The sequence below is a fragment of the Saccopteryx leptura genome, chromosome 2, assembly GCF_036850995.1.
Source record: "Saccopteryx leptura isolate mSacLep1 chromosome 2, mSacLep1_pri_phased_curated, whole genome shotgun sequence".
Classification (NCBI taxonomy): Eukaryota; Metazoa; Chordata; class Mammalia; order Chiroptera; family Emballonuridae; genus Saccopteryx; species Saccopteryx leptura.
In genome coordinates, this window is record NC_089504.1 from 226,624,033 (window position 1) to 226,641,255 (window position 17,223).

Here is a 17,223-nt window from a genome sequence, read left to right on the forward strand (position 1 = left end):
CGAGAAGAGACCCAGGTGGCCTGATTTTGGGAAGGATATGGTTGGATTACGTGACTTTATTTCAAAATCTCTTCTAAACTACTGTGTTATGTGTTTTTGAGAAGACTATTCTGGTGTGCAGTGTAAGGACTCTACAGTCTCCCGTTTCACAGGAGGTATGAAAGCACATCTGTTAGAGTGTATGAAAGCACATCCGTTCAACGTTAGAGGACTCTAACCATTAGAGTGCTGTCCTCTCACACTCCTCTCATGGGCACTGGGATAGCCTTGAGCTGTGGGGACTCCCTGTCAAGTTCAGCCACCACGTGGTGAACTAGAAAAGAACGGGTCTTCATTAGAGGTTACCTGTCATCAGCTCCCCTCCGCTTGCATTGGAGATCAGATGTTCAGCTCTCTCTTCCAGTGACATGGGCGTATTCTTTCCATGTGACTCAAGTTTGACACTGAGGATTTAGGAGCCAAGCCCAGGCCTGAGCTCCCACATCACATGGTCACTACTCTCAGAGTTTGGGTGGAATTCTCCAGTGTTCAGCAGGTTCATGGCTTCCCAGTGGCTGTGATGCTGTTGAGGTTCTTGAGAACTTCTGTGGTTCATATGGTCTTTTTTAAATAAGCTACTGCATCCATTTTGGTGAGCTGGGGCCTCATTCCAGCCCTTGTTAGGGCCAGGCTGTGTGCGGGCGGGGAGATATCATGGCTAGCTCTGTAATGCAGCTTCCAAACTCTCTTCATCGTGAGGGGTACACTGCTGGAGTTGTATGCCTTGGTTGTCACCAGGATCCAAGTATAGTTGCAAGACAACAAACCCCAAGAATCCAGGGACACGCAGCTGAGTAATTTGGCCCAAAGCCACTAACTCCATGCCAGCTGGATCTTAAGCACTCCCTAAATGGTGTGTCTGCCCGAGTTGGGGTAGCACATGGTACGTCACTTTGAAAGGCACTAACTTTGCTGTCATGAAGTATGGTGATGTCTGTCCCAGGTGAATCTGCAGGCTCAGTATTGCCAAAGACCCACTGTTCTAAAATTAGTGACTTTTTTAATAGAATGTCTTTGACTTAGAGCTGCCTTGAAAATATTGATTCTCTGACTACATGTGCTTACTGAGTGAGTTACGTTGGGTACATTCAGGTATGGTAAGAAGCAACATTGCTGAGGAGGGCAGTCGTGGGAAAGGGGAACTTTTGGAGATTTTGTTGGCTGGTTTGGTGTCTGTTTATACCTGCTTGGAAATCATGGCTAGGCTAAGACCATGTTGTCCGCATTTCATGGAGTAGGATTAGGAGCCCCTGTTCTAGCTCATTCATCTGAGAGAGTGGGTTTTCACTGAGAATCCTGGTTCTGCACAGGGCCCACAATGGTCCCATGCTCACCTGCGGTGAAGGTGGGACACCTCTGTGAGTAGGGGTCTTTGTCACAGTCTCAGTTTTTGTATAGCAGACAAGCTCTGCCCTGGTGGAACTGCCCCTCTCTGTCAGGTAGGGTGTGGAAATTGGGGAGCAGGCCTGGCTAGCTCTACAGAGCCACGAGCTAGAGAGCCCCTGGTTCAAACTCACCACCCCAACTATGATCCAGCTCTCTGTGGAGAGCAGACAGTGCACCAGGAGGACTTCCTGGAAGTGGCAGCATCTCTCCTCTTCAGCAAGATCCTGTCTCTTCAGAACCCACGCTGACAGCTGCCCTGCTGTCCCTGTTTGAGTTGGCAGTCACAGAGCATCCTGTTGAACCAGGCTGGTGCTGTTACCTTTATTCTTCCCCTCTTCACTTTGTCTTAGCCTTTGGATTTTCTTTTTTTGTTCACATAGTAATTTCTTCAGTTGTAGTTTAGATAATGTATCTTTAGAAGCCACTCCTGAGCGTTTTGTTGGATAAAGTAATGGTTAAAAAAATAGGTAAAGAAAATGATTGATGAGCCCTGGCCGGTTTGCTCAGTGGTAGAGTGTTGGCCCTGTGTGTGGAAGTCCTGGGTTTGATTCCCAGTCAGGGCACACAGGAGAAGTGCCCATCTGCTTCACCTCTCCCCTTCTCGCTTCTCTCTCTCTCTCTCTCTTTCTTTTCTCCTCTTCTCCTACAGCCATGGCTTGATTAGAGCGAGTTGGCCCTGGGTGCTGAGGATGGCTCCATGGCCTCTGCCACAGGTGCTTTAAAAAAAAAAGGCTACGACTGCAATGGAGCAAGGGTTCCAGTTGGGCAGAGCATTGCTCCCTAGTGGGCTTGCTGGGCGAATCCGTCTGGGCACATTCAGGAATCTGTCTCTGCCCCCCCCCCCCCAATAAAAAATAAAAAGAAAAGAAAATAACTGAAGAGTTTTCTTTTACTTTAATTTCTGAACTATTAAAAAATTTCCATTTCCCCAGATCCATCCATCATCCATCCATCCATCCATCCATCCATCCATCCATCCATCCATCCATCCATTGAGCCAGCCATCGAGTCAGCCATTCAACTGATTGGACTAAGCACGAATACTAAAAACTAAATTCTTTTGGTGCTTATTACATATAAAATAGTCAAGACTTTGATCCAACACCTCCACGTCACCCCACCCCCAAAGGTTCATGTTAATGCTTCTCACTTACTCACTAGTTATAGAAACTTTGGAGGCCCTTGACTCATGATGAACAGTGTAAGAGTGAACATTTCTGTAGCGTTTTATAGTGTTTCAGGCTGATTCTCTAAATTTTTGTCTTCTAATGTCCTTTCCAGGTCAAGTTAATGTGGATGATGCTTTGCCTTTAATTTTGCTGGTGAGTTTCAGAGTGGGTAACTCACTTGCCCAAGAGCCGTTAAGTGTGTGAGTAATGGAGGCTGGGACATGAACTTGGGTATTTTGAGGGCAAGTACAGTATCATTTCCTCTAGATACTTTCATTCTTGGATCTTGGGAGAAGTTAAAAGGACAGGGTGCCCCTGGTGAGTGTTTTGAAGGTGAGAAAAGAGCTCTTGTCTGGCAGATATAGGACGAAATGTGGATTTATTGCTGTGGGCACCATAGTCCTGACAGTTGTCCTGTTCTTGCCTCATGTCAGACCACAGGATTGGAGCGTGGGGACTTGGTCTCTTTTCGTGGAGATTGGAAGCCTGAGGTTGGTTGTGGTAATTCCTGTCCCGCCTCCTGGACACATGCACTTCACCGTGAAAACCAGTTCCCTGACTCCTGACACACAAGCAGACACTGTGCACTGAAGATGTGTCAGGTGACAGGAACTTGGTTCAACCAATGTCCGCCCCACTGGGGTCCTCTTACCAAAGTCCATTGGTGTGGCCTGGGTACATGAGCTGTGCCAACTGGGCCGTCTTGTCCTCCCACTGGTCCCCTGACCTTCCTGTTGTCCCATAACAAACTTAAGGTGACTGGTTTTACCCCACTTATGACATCACCCCAGCTCCAGTGTGTTAGGTCACGTTGTAAGGAAGCCCCTATAACAGCGACCCTCTGGAGTGTGCTCCTTGCGGTGTACACGTGACATGGCAGGGAGAACTGACCATGATGTAGGCACCGGACCCGTCCTGTAACAGTGACCTCATGTGATGCTCATAACAGCCCAGGGATTTGGGGACTGTTGTCATGCCCACTGTGGAGGTGTGAGTTGACACTTAGTTTTGCCTCAGATAGCCCCACAGGCGTGTGAGGCATTCCGCAGGGTTCCAGGTGTGGACTGCAGTGCTGACCAAGGTGTGTGGCTGCCTCCCACTGACACTGAATTCTTGGCAGCTCATGAGGACAACCTGGAATCCTGGTAGTTCTTGAGTTGCCGTGACTTAGGGTCACCAGGCGGCACGAGTTATTTGTTGGCACATTGCAACCTTGGTGGGCCTGCCCACGGCGGGACAGTGGTGAGGCATCATGGTCAGTAGTGCCACAGTGAGATTGTGGAGAAGGTTTTCTACCAAGAAAAAAAATGATAGCAAATAGATTCAGTTTTGTTTGTCCTTCATGTTTCACAAATCACGCCGTTTGCCTCCTGCTCCGTGTAGCTTTCTGATCAGGGACAGGAAGGATGCAGGTAGAGAAAATGTTTAGTTCTGATAGATAGATTGTGGGCAGAAAATGCATCCTCAGCCTCCACTGTACAGGTGGAAGGGGGCCGGCCACTGGCCTGTTTGCCAGCAAGACTCAGCCTTGCAGATTATTGGCAGCTGGCATGGTCAGGAGTCTATGTCAGTACAAATGGGCTGTTGCTTATTAATTTCTGCCAGTTCATCAGCAATTCAGGGACTGCTATGGAAATCTGAAAATTTGGAGAGAGCCATTTAGGGCGGTAGATGCCCAAGGAAAGGGAGCGAACAGGGCAGCAGTGTGTGTGTGGGTTATAGAAGGGCATGTATTTTGGGGTAATCATGGGGTACTGCTGAGAAGTCACACTCCACCCTTGCAGACCTGAGTCACACACTTCACCGTTAAATAGCACGTTTTCCAAGATGAGAAAGAAGAACAGTGACTTCGCTTATTTTGTGCTCTATGGACGTATAACTTATTTACTGCCTGTGTGTGGCCACCTTCCACAAAGGGGACAGTGTTCTCTGTGTCCCTGCTCAGAGTGACTGTTACCACAAGGGCAGCCCCACGGAGGAAGGGCCAGCAGGAGGGACCCTCACATGTTTGTCCCCCCTCAGTGTTTGCAATGTCACCACAGAGGGCAGGCTTAAAAAAAAGATGATTAAAATGGCTTGTTTTTGGAGCTGTCCTTGCTAGTTTATTTACTGGGCTAAGTAACAGTTTGGATATTTTACCTAAATTCTTCTCTGTGCGCTTTCATGAGTGTCCTCTGAGGTTGAGGACTGGCAGTTTGAGAACACACGTATGCGGAAAGTCTGCATTCCTGTGGGTCTTCTGTTTAACTGGTTTTCAGCCTCGCCTTCAACTTCTGTTAGGAATGTAGGTAGCTCTACTTTGGAACAACCGAGATGCCCACCTTCCATATCCTCTGTCTCTGTTTGTGGAGACCTTTTGAAGATGAAGCGGAGACCATGGACGTCGCTGCACAGTGACCCAGTTCTGTCATCTGGCCCCTTCACCTAGGAAGAGGTTAAAATGACACGATGACTTAGTTTGTAGGGCTGTTATTACTCTGAAGAGAAATGTGCTTGTGTATATTTTTTTATCTGATCACGCGTGTCTTTTTCTACTTGTAGCTGGATGTGGCGTTGTTTCATCAGGGGTTCAGTGTTACGCCCACAGTGGATGTTGAAGTACTGATGAAAAATGCGCATGTCCTGAGTTCTGGCTGACCCTTCCTTTCCTCTGCTCTGCCCCCCTCCAGGTTTTGGGCGCCTCCTTGTAGACGCTGACGGCTGACGGCTGTCCCCAGCGCAGGTGCTGAGACACTTCCCAGCCCAGTCAACTGTTCCTCCCGACCCCACCTCCCACCTCAGAATCTAAATGCCACAGTGCTCTTGGGGCAAGTTGGGCTGGGAACTACTGCTGCCTTGTGAGGTAAGTGTGTGTGTGTGTGTGTGTGTGCCCATGAAGATGGTGCGTGTTCATGGAAATGCCTCCAAGGTGGTGGGTCGGTTGCGCTTTAGTGTAACTGGAATTGCTGCATTGTGTGTTAGTGCATGGGAACAAGGATTTAGAATCACTTCTTCGGATTAGGGTTACACCCACTGAACAATTCAAAAACATGAGCATTAAAACTTAAAAGAAAAGGAAAAAAAAATCAAGTACCTGTGAAATCTCCTTTCTCCTGTGAATTGCCCTCAGGATCTCGTCAGTTTATCCCCAAGCTTCACCGTCTTTATATAGGATTACGTTTGAAAGGCCAAGAGAGCTTCAAGAATCTTACTTCAAAACAATGATATTTTTTGTGTATGGTTTGGGTAATCTTTAGAAAGCAAAGTTAAATACAGTCAAAATAATAATCTTTCTAAAATCAAAGGTCATCTTCTGTTTGTTGCAAAACTTTTTGTTCAGTCTCTTGTATGAGGGGCGTCTATGCCCTGACAGGGCGCTTCTCATGAGTTTAATGATTTTAGCGAAACTTTCAGAACTTTGTCTCAGTTTAATCTTAGCTCTGCACCCCCACCCCACTTCCCCGACAGCGAAACAACAGGCCTGAAAGCAAAGACCTCCCACTGGAATCTAATTTTAAATTTGCAATCTGTTGTCTTGTGATTTTTTCGGTTCAAATTTAACTTGGAAATAAATACATTTCATTCTTCTCCCTGCAATTTTGGAGGTCGGTGTTCAAGTCACAGAAGGGTAATCGTTATGTTTATTTTAATAAGTTTTTAAATACCTCAGGGGAGCGGAAACCTTTATTATTAATAATTATAATTTATATACGTTAAGTGCCTCATGCTCGGCTTTCGCGATGCCCTCAGCGATGACAGAGAAACCTTGCTGTCATAGCTGACGTTTGGCTAGGATAGGGTATGAATCGGGTCATCTTGGGCCCACTTGTGAGCTCGATGTTTTATAGATTTGAAGGGGCCTTGTTATAGGGCCACCTGAGTGGTGAGCGTTCCCATCACAAATAGCTGTGCTGACACTTGAATTTATTCAGATGATCAGCACAGTGGCGGGTAAAACAGACCGTCTGCTGGGCAGTTACAATTCAGTGGGGAGGGGTGTGTACAATGCAAGACACATATGTTAGTGAGCAAGTGACTGGCCATAGACACACGTGAGGAGGCCAAGCCGTGTGCCCTTGGAGCGGAGAGCAAGTGCCTGCATCCAAGCTGGACGGTGTCTCCTGTGTCTTAGACAGTTTTGCCGAACTGTCTGGTTTAAGTTTGGGTTGGGTGCTGCTTCACTGTGGCGTGGGCCTTGTACCCACATCCTTGCTCTCCTCAATAACCCCAAACACCCAGGGACTTGCGACATGTTTACATGTTTTATGTATTTAACTTAACCTTAAAATGAGTCGCAGGTTTAGTGTAGAAACTTCAGAAAATACTAAAAACGGTATACAAGGGATCCTTGGGTTATGACACAGTTTCGTTCATACGACCGTAATGTAACCTGAATTTTGGTGTAAGTCAAAACACACCCTAGCCTAACACAAACGGAACACTTGCTCTTTTAACAGTCCAAAATGGTGCAGGTAAGGGTACTGGGCAACACCAATTCCCTCACTCATAAGCCACGTTACTGCCTATTCTTCTGCCACTCACAACCAAACTAGTTTGCTCACGTAGTCCATAAGGACGACACTAATGGTGTAAGCTGAAACACTCATGTCTCAATTTTTTTAAAGTTTTTATAGGAGTGAGCGTTGTAAACTTGAAATGTCATTATGTCGAGACTGTTGTAACCCAAAGACCTCTGTAATTGAAAAAATTACGTCTTATCACTTTATCCAGAATAGTTACTTTTAAGACTTTTAGCCCTGGCTGGATAGCTCAGTTGGTTAGAGCAGTGGTCGGCAAACTCATTAGTCAACAGAACCAACTATCAACAGTACAATTGAAATTTCTTTTGAGAGTCAAAAATTTTAAACTTAAACTATATAGGTAGGTACATTGTTATTAACTTAATTAGGGTACTCCTAAGCTGGTCAAAGAGCCGCATGTGGCTTGGAGCCGCAGTTTGCCGACCACTGGTAGAGCATCATCAATCCGGTCAGGGCACATACAGGAACAGCTCAATGTTCCTGTCTCTCTCTGAAATCAATACAATAGACATTGAAAAAAATGTGTGTTTCAGTGAACTAGTAGTAATATTTTTTTTTTTTTTTTACAGATAGAGAGTCAGAGAGAGGGATAGACAGATAGGAACAGAGAGAGATGAGAAGCATCAATCATCAGTTTTTCGTTGTGACACCTTAGTTGTTCATTGATTGTTTTCTCATATGTGCCTTGACCGTGGGCCTTCAGCAGATGGAATAACCCCTTGCTCGAGCCAGAGACCTTGGGTCCAAGCTGATGAGCTTTTACTTGAACCAGATGAGCCCGCGCTCAAACTGGTGACCTTGGGGTCTCGAACCTGGGTCCTCGGCATCCCAGTCCGACGCTCTATCCACTGCACCACTGCCTGGTCAGGCAGTAGTAATATTCTTAAAGAAAAGCTGAATCTCTTCAAAGCTAGTCTCTTGGGTGTGCATTTCAAATTTACATTTTTACATCCTGAGAGTAAGAAGAGTTTTGCTCTAGAGATGTTTGACCCCAATTGTAAAATTATCTTTTTGATTGGCTGATCCCCCAGCTGGGCTTTGGGGATGAGGGTGTTTCCCAGTCTCCAGGGGGTCTCCAGAGAAAGGCTGGGCATTCTGCCCTCTGTGGGGAGTGCTGCTTGGCCTCCTAGTCTCACCCAGGGAATCAGAACCCCCCAGATCATAGCAATGCTATCAGAACCTCCATTGTCCTGGAGGGGACGAGTTCTTCCTATTTTCTCGTGTAACTTCTTTCTCTTCCTCCGTCTCTCTGAGCAGTCTGAAGTTACCAGTCGTATTTTTCTTTGTTCTACTTGGAGACCTTGACCATGGATGGCTTTCTACTAATGTGACTATTTTCTCTTGCATTACTGAGAAGATGTAACAGCAATGTGATGAAAAAATGCAGCTTACATGTTATGTCTTAGACAAGAGAGGGGTTTTACCTTTCCTTTCCTTTTGATCTGGTTCTCTACTCACATATAATAATTGATGTTCATAGTGACCTGGAATAGACATTGCAAGCAGGTGAGAGTGTTCACCGTGGCTCAGGGAGCTCAGTTGTAATAGCTGCTTTGAAACTCTTCATTTGAGAATTCCAGCTTCTGGGTCACCTTGGGGTTGGCGTCTCTTGGCTGCCTTTCCCCTTGAGAGCTGGTCAGATTTTCTTGGTTCTGTGGAATAATCACGGGTGTGTATGTGGGGAGACTCTGGATCCTGTTAAAATCATCTGGAGAATGCTGGTTTTTCTCTGTTGCCATTTCAGCAGGCGGCACACCTGCTTAGGTTCAGGTTACAAGTTCTGTCTGACCTCCTGTGATGGCGGCTGTCCTGTCAACTTAGTATTCAGTACTCAAAGCCTTCCCTCTGCTGCTGTGGGTGTGTTCCCACATGTCTACTCCCCCCCCCCCCCCCGCCGCCACACACACACACCCGGGTGCAGCTGTGGTGTACGTATAAATTCAGCTTTCAGAGCCTTTTTCATGCTGGGTGGGTCCCAGGCGTGTGCACTGGAGTGTGGTCAGCCTGGGACTGCTTGGATCAGACACAGCGTGAGGCACAGGCAGCTCCGGTGCTTTCCTCTGCGGCCCCCCATTTTGCTGGCCTGCAGGGACTACTCCTCCTGGTTCCTTTGGACAGAATGACAGGGTGTGTCTTGGGAACTGCAGTGGGGGCTCACCTTCCCTTCAAAGCAGGGAGAGAAACTAGAACTATAAAAACCAAAACAGGAAACCCATTCTTCAGCGAGCTCCTTCTTCAGGTTTTGAGCCCCTTGTGCAACCCACCTGCCCTAGCCCGCTCCTCGCAATGCCCAGGTGGCTGCATTGTTCCTTGGTCCAGAGTTGCCAGGGTTTTTCAGTGGGAGGCAGGGGCCGTCGTACGGAACCCTTGACTGACACAGGTGTTAGCCAGTCAGTTTTGTTCCTGCTCTGTGAGGACTGGAGTTCTGTCCCCAGTTAATCAACCCCACCTGTCACTTACCCGTGCTGTGGACTGTTGGTCTGCATTTGCTCTGTGTCTCCTGAGCATATGATGCTGGTGCTGGCCAGTGTGTGCTTGTTTTTTTATCGCCTCCTTTGTTGACATGTTACAATACTGTTGTAGATGGTTCTTAGCTCTAAAGGGGATTATGAAATGAGTTTCCTTTGGAAGAGTCCTCATTTAACCAGAGTATTCCAGTTAGTTAAGGCTCTGCCCATGTTAACTGTTTGTTCAGTAATAATTTTAGATTCACAGGAAATTATACACAGGAAGTATACCCTTTCCCCAGTTTCCCATAATGGTGGCATCTTGCGTAATTATAGTATATTCCTGAAGCCAGCAGTTTGACTTTTTTTTTCCCCAACATGGATGTATAGTTTTACACGGAAGGCTCAGCAGGTGCATCAGCCTACGGAAGAGCTGTCCCAGAGAAAGTGACCTGCCTGGTGTGTGTGTGAACCACCCTCTTGACTGTCTTTCCTTGTTGGTCAAGTTTTAACATTTATCCCTTTCCCTGTGTGTTTAATTTGGTGTGCTTTAAAGGAAGTTATTATGATTCCTGGACACATAGAAGGCATCACTTTCAGAGAGAGATCGTGGTTTTGGGATGCTCCCTCTTGTGTCTGCCCCTCTGGCTCTGAGGACCTCCTGGCATTCTGACCCTGTACTTCTTGTAGATGACCCCTGCCCATCATGACACTTGTTCCCTTTGCCCCTCTTTTCTCTGGGCTGTCTTGGGCTGAGCAGGTCTGCCCTGATTATGGGGAGGGATGCCCTCCCAACCTCGAACCCCTTTCCTTAACCTCTGCGGGGACAGCTTCAGAAAGAGAAAGAAGAAGGGAATGCCGAGAATGGTTAAGATGAGTAAGACAGGCGCAAGGCCTCATTCTTTGCCCAGGTAACAGGGCAGCTGTACCCCTCAACCTAGCTCACCGGTCAGGAATGGGGGACCTGCAGAGGTCTGCCCAGTGGGAGGGGCAGAGTGGGCAGAGGGCACCCTGGGGGCAGAGTGCTCTGGGCTCTGTGTAGACCTCCATGTACACCCCCTGGCTCACAGTGTGGGAATGTCCTTGTCAGATTTCATCGTGGTGGGTGGATCCTGACACCCTGGATTGAAGTTTGTAGTGCCGTTCATTCTTTCTGTGTTTTGATCACTGAGCACCTCTACCTTCCCAGCGAGCTCTAGGCATGGAGGATATGGCTGCCGATGAGACCAGCTTAGGCTCTAGTGCAGGAGGAAAGAGAATGAAAAAGATAATTGTTTCCTACAACTGTGATAAGTGCTAAGGCAGATAGAGAAGAGGGATGAGAGTGTAGAGCTCAAGGGAGGGGCTGTTACTGGGGACTGAGATGCCAGGAAAGGCCATCCCGAGATCTGAGGCAAGATCTGCAGGGACTGGCCTGACCTGTGGTGGCGCAGTGGATAAAGCATCAACCTAGAAATGCTGAGGTCGCCAGTTCAAAACCCTGGGCTTGCCTGGTCAAGGCACATATAGGAGTTGATGCTTCCTGCTCCTCCCTCCCCCTTCTCTCTCTCTCTCTCTCTCTCTCTCTCTCTCTCACTCTCACTCTCACTCTCACTCTCCTCTCTCTCAAAAAAAAAGAGATCTGCAGGGACTGGATATGGTGAGCCAGGTAGAGGCTAGAAGCCTGTGCTGCCAGCAGAGAGGAGCGAGCACAAAGGCCCTGGGGCCACCGGCGAAGCCAGGCCCTAGACTATGCAGGAGAAAGTAGGAGAAGCCAGGCTTGAGGGTTCAATACCTAGAGTTGTCCTCACACTAAAATCTTGCCCACTGTCTCCTGTGCACTGCCCAGGACGTGCCCACTGCCTGGAACCACTGACCGTCTGCAGAACTCACTCACGGTCTGAACCTGAGCCTTCAGGGTTTAAAACTGGTCATGCTTTCTAGTTTGAGGTCGAATTCCCTTTTATTAATGCTCTTCTTTTCAGTTTACATCCCCTATCCCCTTTTTTTTTGCATGTCAGCTTGCACTCCCCCCGCACCCCAACCTCTCCTCTCTCACCTGGTGTCTCTGTGGCTCTGTGGTGAGGGGCTGGTCACTGAGCTGCTGCTTGTCACACAGCTGCTCGTACATTTAATGACTCCTTGTTACAAGTGGAACTTGCTCATTTCCTTATCACGAGTAGAACATGCTAGTCTGTCTTCTTTTCAGGAGTAGAACACACTAGTCTCCTTATCACGAGTGGAACACGCTAGTCTCTCTGTAGGGGCAACCAAAAAGTCAAAGCCACTTTCTGCCCCAAAGTTGCTTCTAGATTCTCAGGACAAACAAGGCTTGTGCAAATGTAAAATATAAACCAGGTTTTTTGTTTTTTTTTTGGTTTTCTTTTTTACAATTTGTATTTTTGAAATAAAAGTAAATGAGACAGGCTTAGTAGGAGAGGACAGGGAGAAATTAAGAAGCTGGATGTAGCTGGTGTTCTCATCACCGCTCTGGGGGTGGCCTTTAGGGGCAGGGGTTGACCTTTAAACCTTAAAGGAGAAACTGTATCTGTTGTATGCCACGGACAGTTTTCACTTTTCATGCTTACATTACCTTGGGGCCTTCCGGTGGGTGGGGGGAGGGGATGCTCACTGACTTTTCAGGAAAAGCTTTTGATTTTGGGGGTATACTAGCCATCCGAGGGACTTATTGTTCTCAACTTTGATTGCTTCCAACTTCCTGCAGCCTCTGCTGAGGTCACTCCTTGAGGATTTCTCTTGGTAGGATTTAGGAGATTTGGTGTTTACCTCTAAATTCTCGTTCTGAGGAGAAGCCTGGCCCGGTCCCCACCGTGACTGCCTGTCCCACAGAGGGGCTGCTGCTCCTCTCGCTGCCTGTCCCACAGAGGGGCTGCTGCTCCTCTCGCTGCCTGTCCCACAGAGGGGCTGCTGCTCCTCTCGCTGCCTGTCCCACAGAGGGGCTGCTGCTCCTCTCGCTGCCTGTCACACAGAGGGGCTGCTGCTCCTCCGCTGCCTGTCCCACAGAGGGGCTGCTGCTCCTCCGCTGCCTGTCCCACAGAGGGGTGTGCTACTACAGCTGCGGCTCCTCTCGCTGTCTGTCCCAGGAGTGCATGGGGCGCGGTGGCTCCGGGAGGCTGGGGACTTCTCTGGCACGAAACCTCTCCTGAGGCTTTGAGCGTGACCTGCTGGCTGTTGGCAGAAACGAGCCTAAGCGGAAATTTGTTGACAGTATGTTGGTTGGTATTTGCAGATTTCTGACCTATAACAGTGGAGAGCGCCTCCTAGTGTGTGTGAGGTGGTGCTTTAGCCTCCCCCCCATCCCTGTCTTTGCCCATAATACTTTTGCCTACTTCAACTTATTATTACTTTATAAAATTTACTAATTTTAGAGAGAGGATGAGAGAGAAGGACAGAAACATGAATCTGTTTCTGTATGTGCTCTCAGCAGGGATCGAACTAGCAACTTCTGTGTCTCAGGACGATGCTCTAACCAGCTGAGCTATCTGGCCAGGGCTCCCCGTTTTAAATTTAAATCTATGCAGTTCTTCAAATTGATTTTTTAGAGAGAAAGAGAGCGAGAAAGAGCAACTCATAGTGGTTGCTTCCCACATGTACCTTGACCGGGCAAGCCCAGGGTTTTGAACCAGCGACCTTAGTGTTCCAGGTTGATGTTTTATCCACTGTGCCACCACAGGTCAGGTTATGCAGTTCTTCAAACTGTTGGCTAACAGTTATTCTAATTGTTTTAAGCTTCTCATTATTTATTGGCAAAACATATATATAGACACATCCAGGTATCTTAATGTATACCTAAAAAAATCAAGAATTCTAGGTAGTTGGTCATGGCCATCAGTGTTACTGAAGTGCTCATTTTATTTATTTACTTTCCTTACATGATATGTAGCCCATTATATTCTTAGGAATAAAGGTGACATCATATATGGTCACATGTGGCCAGTTCACCTTTTTGCGTCCCCTCTACTGAATATAGTTTCTGTCTTTTTTTCTTTTTTTTTAATAAATTTTTATTAATGTTAATGGGATGACATTAATAAATCAGGGTACATATATTCAAAGAAAACATGTCTAGGTTATTTTGTCATTAAATTATGTTGCATACCCCTCGCCCATAGTCAGATTGTCCTCTGTCACCCTCTATCTAGTTCTCTGTGCCCCTCCCCCTCCCCCTCTCTCCATACCTCCCTCCTATGTCCTCCCTCCCCCCACCCCTGGTAACCACCACACTCTTGTCCATGTCTCTTAGTCTCGTTTTTATGTTCCACCAATGTATGGAATCATGTAGTTCTTGTTTTTTTCTGATTCACTTATTTCACTCCGTATAATGTTATCAAGATCCCACCATTTTGCTGTAAATGATCTGATGTCATCATTTCTTATGGCTGAGTAGTATTCCATAGTGTATATGTGCCACATCTTCTTTATCCAGTCTTCTATTGAAGGGCTTTTTGGTTGTTTCCATGTCTTGGCCACTGTGAACAGTGCTGCAATGAACATGGGGCTACATGTGTCTTTACGTATCAATGTTTCTGAGGTTTTGGGGTATATACCCAGTACAGGGATTGCTGGGTCATAAGGTAGTTCTATTTGCAGTTTTTTGAGGAACCACCATACTTTCCTCCATAATGGTTGTACTACTTTACAGTCCCACCAACAGTGGATGAGAGTTCCCTTTTCTCCGCAGCCTCTTCAACATTTGCTATTACCCGTCTTGTTGATAATAGCTAATCTAACAGGGGTGAGGTGGCATCTCATTGTAGTTTTGATTGCATTTCTCTAATAACTAATGAAGCTGAGCATCTTTTCATATATCTGTTGGCCATTTGTATCTCTTCCTGGGAGAAGTGTCTGTTCATGTCCTCTTCCCATTTTTTTATTGGATTGTTTGTTTGTTTGTTGTTGAATTTTATGAGTTCTTTGTAAATTTTGGATATTAGGCCCTTATCTGAGCTGTTGTTTGAAAATAACATTTCCCATTTAGTTGGCTGTCTGTTTATTTTGATATCAGTTTCTCTTGCTGAGCAAAAACTTTTTATTCTGATGTAGTCCCATTCATTTATCTATGCCTTCACTTCTCTTGCCATTGGAGTCAAGTTCATAAAATGTTCTTTAAAACCCAGGTCCATGAGTTTAGTACCTATGTCTTCTTCTATGTACTTTATTGTTTCAGGTCTTATATTTAGGTCTTTGATCCATTTTGAATTAATTTTAGTACACGGGGACAGGCTGTAGTCGAGTTTCATTCTTTTGCATGTGGCTTTCCAGTTTTCCCAACACCATTTGTTGAAGAGGCTTTCTTTTCTCCATTGTGTGTTGTTGGCCCCTTTATCAAAGATTATTTGACCATATATATGTGGTTTTATTTCTGGGCTTTCTATTCTGTTCCATTGGTCTGAGTGTCTATTTTTCTGCCAATACCATGCTGTTTTGATTATCGTGGCCCTATAATATAGTTTAAAGTCAGGTATTGTAATGCCCCCAGCTTCATTCTTTTTCCTTAGGATTGTTTTGGCTATTCGGGGTTTTTTATAGTTCCATATAAATCTGATGATTTTTTGTTCCATTTCTTTAAAAAATGTCATAGGAATTTTGATGAGAATTGCATTAAATTTATATATTGCTTTGGGTAATATGGCCATTTTAATTATATTTATTCTTCCTATCCAAGAACAAGGAATATTTTTCCATCTCATTGTGTCTTTTTCTATTTCTCTTAATAATGCCTTGTAGTTTTTGTTATATAGGTCCTTTACATTCTTTGTTATGTTTATTCCTAGGTATTTTATTTTTTTTGTTGCAATCGTGAAGGGGATTATTCTTTTGAGTTTGTTTTCTAATATTTCATTGTTGGCATATAGAAAGGCTATGGACTTTTGTATGTTAATTTTGTATCCTGCGACCTTACTGTATTGGTTTATTGTTCTAATAATCTTTTTGTGGAGTCCTTTGGGTTTTTGATGTATAGGATCATATCATCAGCAAAAAGTGATACCTTTACTTCTTCTTTTCCGATATGGATGCCTTTTATTTCTTTGTCTTGTCTGATTGCTCTGGCCAGAACTTCTAGCACCACGTTAAATAAGAGTGGAGAGAGTGGACAACCCTGTCTTGTTCCTGATTTAAGGTAGAAAGTCCTCAGTTTTATGCCGTTTAATATGATGTTGGCTGATGGTTTATCATATATGGCCTTTATCATGTTGAGATATTTTCCTTCTATACCCATTTTGTTGAGAGTCTTAAACATAAAATTGTGTTGTATTTTATCAAAAGTCTTTTCTGCATCTATTGATAAGATCATGTGGTTTTTGTTCTTTGTTTTGTTGATATGGTGTATTACGTTAACCGTTTTGCGTATGTTGAACCATCCTTGAGATTCTGGGATGAATCCCACTTGATCATGATGTATTATTTTTTTAATATGTTGTATTCGGTTTGCCAGTATTTTGTTTAGTATTTTAGCATCTGTATTCATTAGAGATATTGGTTCTGTAGTTTTCTTTCTTTGTGCCATCCTTGCCAGGTTTTGGTATGAGGGTTATGTTGGCCTCATAAAATGTGTTTGGAAGTATTGCTTCTTCTTCAATTTTTTGGAAGACTTTGAGTAGAATAGGAACCAAGTCTTCTTTGAATGTTTGATAGAATTCACTAGTATAACCGTCTGGGCCTGGACTTTTATTTTTGAGGAGGTTTTTAATTTTTCTATTTCCTCCCTGCTGATTGGTCTGTTTAGGCTTTCTGCTTCTTCATGACTCAGTCTAGGAAGGTTGTATTGTTCTAGGAATTTATCCATTTCTTCTAGATTGTTGTATTTGGTGGCATATAATTTTTCATAGTATTCTACAATAATTCTTTGTATATCTATGATGTCTGTGGTGATCTCTCCTCTTTCATTTTGGATTTTATTTATTTGAGTCCTGTGCCTTTTTTCCTTGGTGAGTCTTGCCAAGGGTTTGTCAATTTTGTTGATCTTTTCAAAGAACCAGCTCCTTGTTTTATGGATTTTTTCTATAGTTTTTCTGTTCTCTATTTCATTTATTTCTGCTCTGATTTTTATTATCTCCTTTCTTTGGCTGGTTTTGGGTTGTCTTTGTTCTTCTTTTTCTAGTTCCTTAAGGTGTGAAGTTAAGTGGTTTACTTGGGTTCTCTCTTGTTTGTTCATATAGGCCTGAAGTGATATGAACTTTCCTCTTATTACTGCTTTTGCTGCATCCCAGAGATTCTGATATGTCGTATTGTCATTTTCATTTGTCTGTATATATCTTTTGATCTCTGTGCTTATTTCTTCTTTGACCCATTCATTTTTTAGAAGTATGTTGTTTAGTTTCCACATTTTTGTGGGTTATTTTTACCTCTTTTTTGCAGTTGAATTCTAGTTTCAAGGCTTTATGATCAGAGAATATGCTTGGTACAATTTCAATTTTTCTAAATTTGCTGATATTGTCTTTGTGGCCCAACATATGGTCAATTCTTGAGAATGTTCCATGTACACTAGAGAAAAATGTATACTCTGTCGCTTTGTGATGAAGTGTCCTGTAGATGTCTATCATATCCAGGTGTTCTAGTATTTCGTTTAAGGCCACTATATCTTTATTGATTCTCTGTTTGGATGACCGATCTAGAGCCGTCAGCGGTGTATTGAGGTCTCCAAGTATGATTGTATTTTTG

General features: G+C 44.9%; 1 protein-coding gene across 7 annotated transcripts in view; it reads left to right on the forward strand.

The window, feature by feature from the left end:
* TIAM1 (TIAM Rac1 associated GEF 1) overlaps positions 1-17,223 on the forward strand; it is a 315,885-nt gene that overhangs the window by 182,078 nt on the left and 116,584 nt on the right. For all 7 annotated transcript variants that reach the window (XM_066370374.1, XM_066370373.1, XM_066370370.1 and 4 more), the window contains one exon: positions 5,264-5,436. The gene's annotated coding sequence lies outside the window, so the exon portion shown is untranslated. The remainder of the gene's footprint in view (positions 1-5,263; positions 5,437-17,223) is intronic.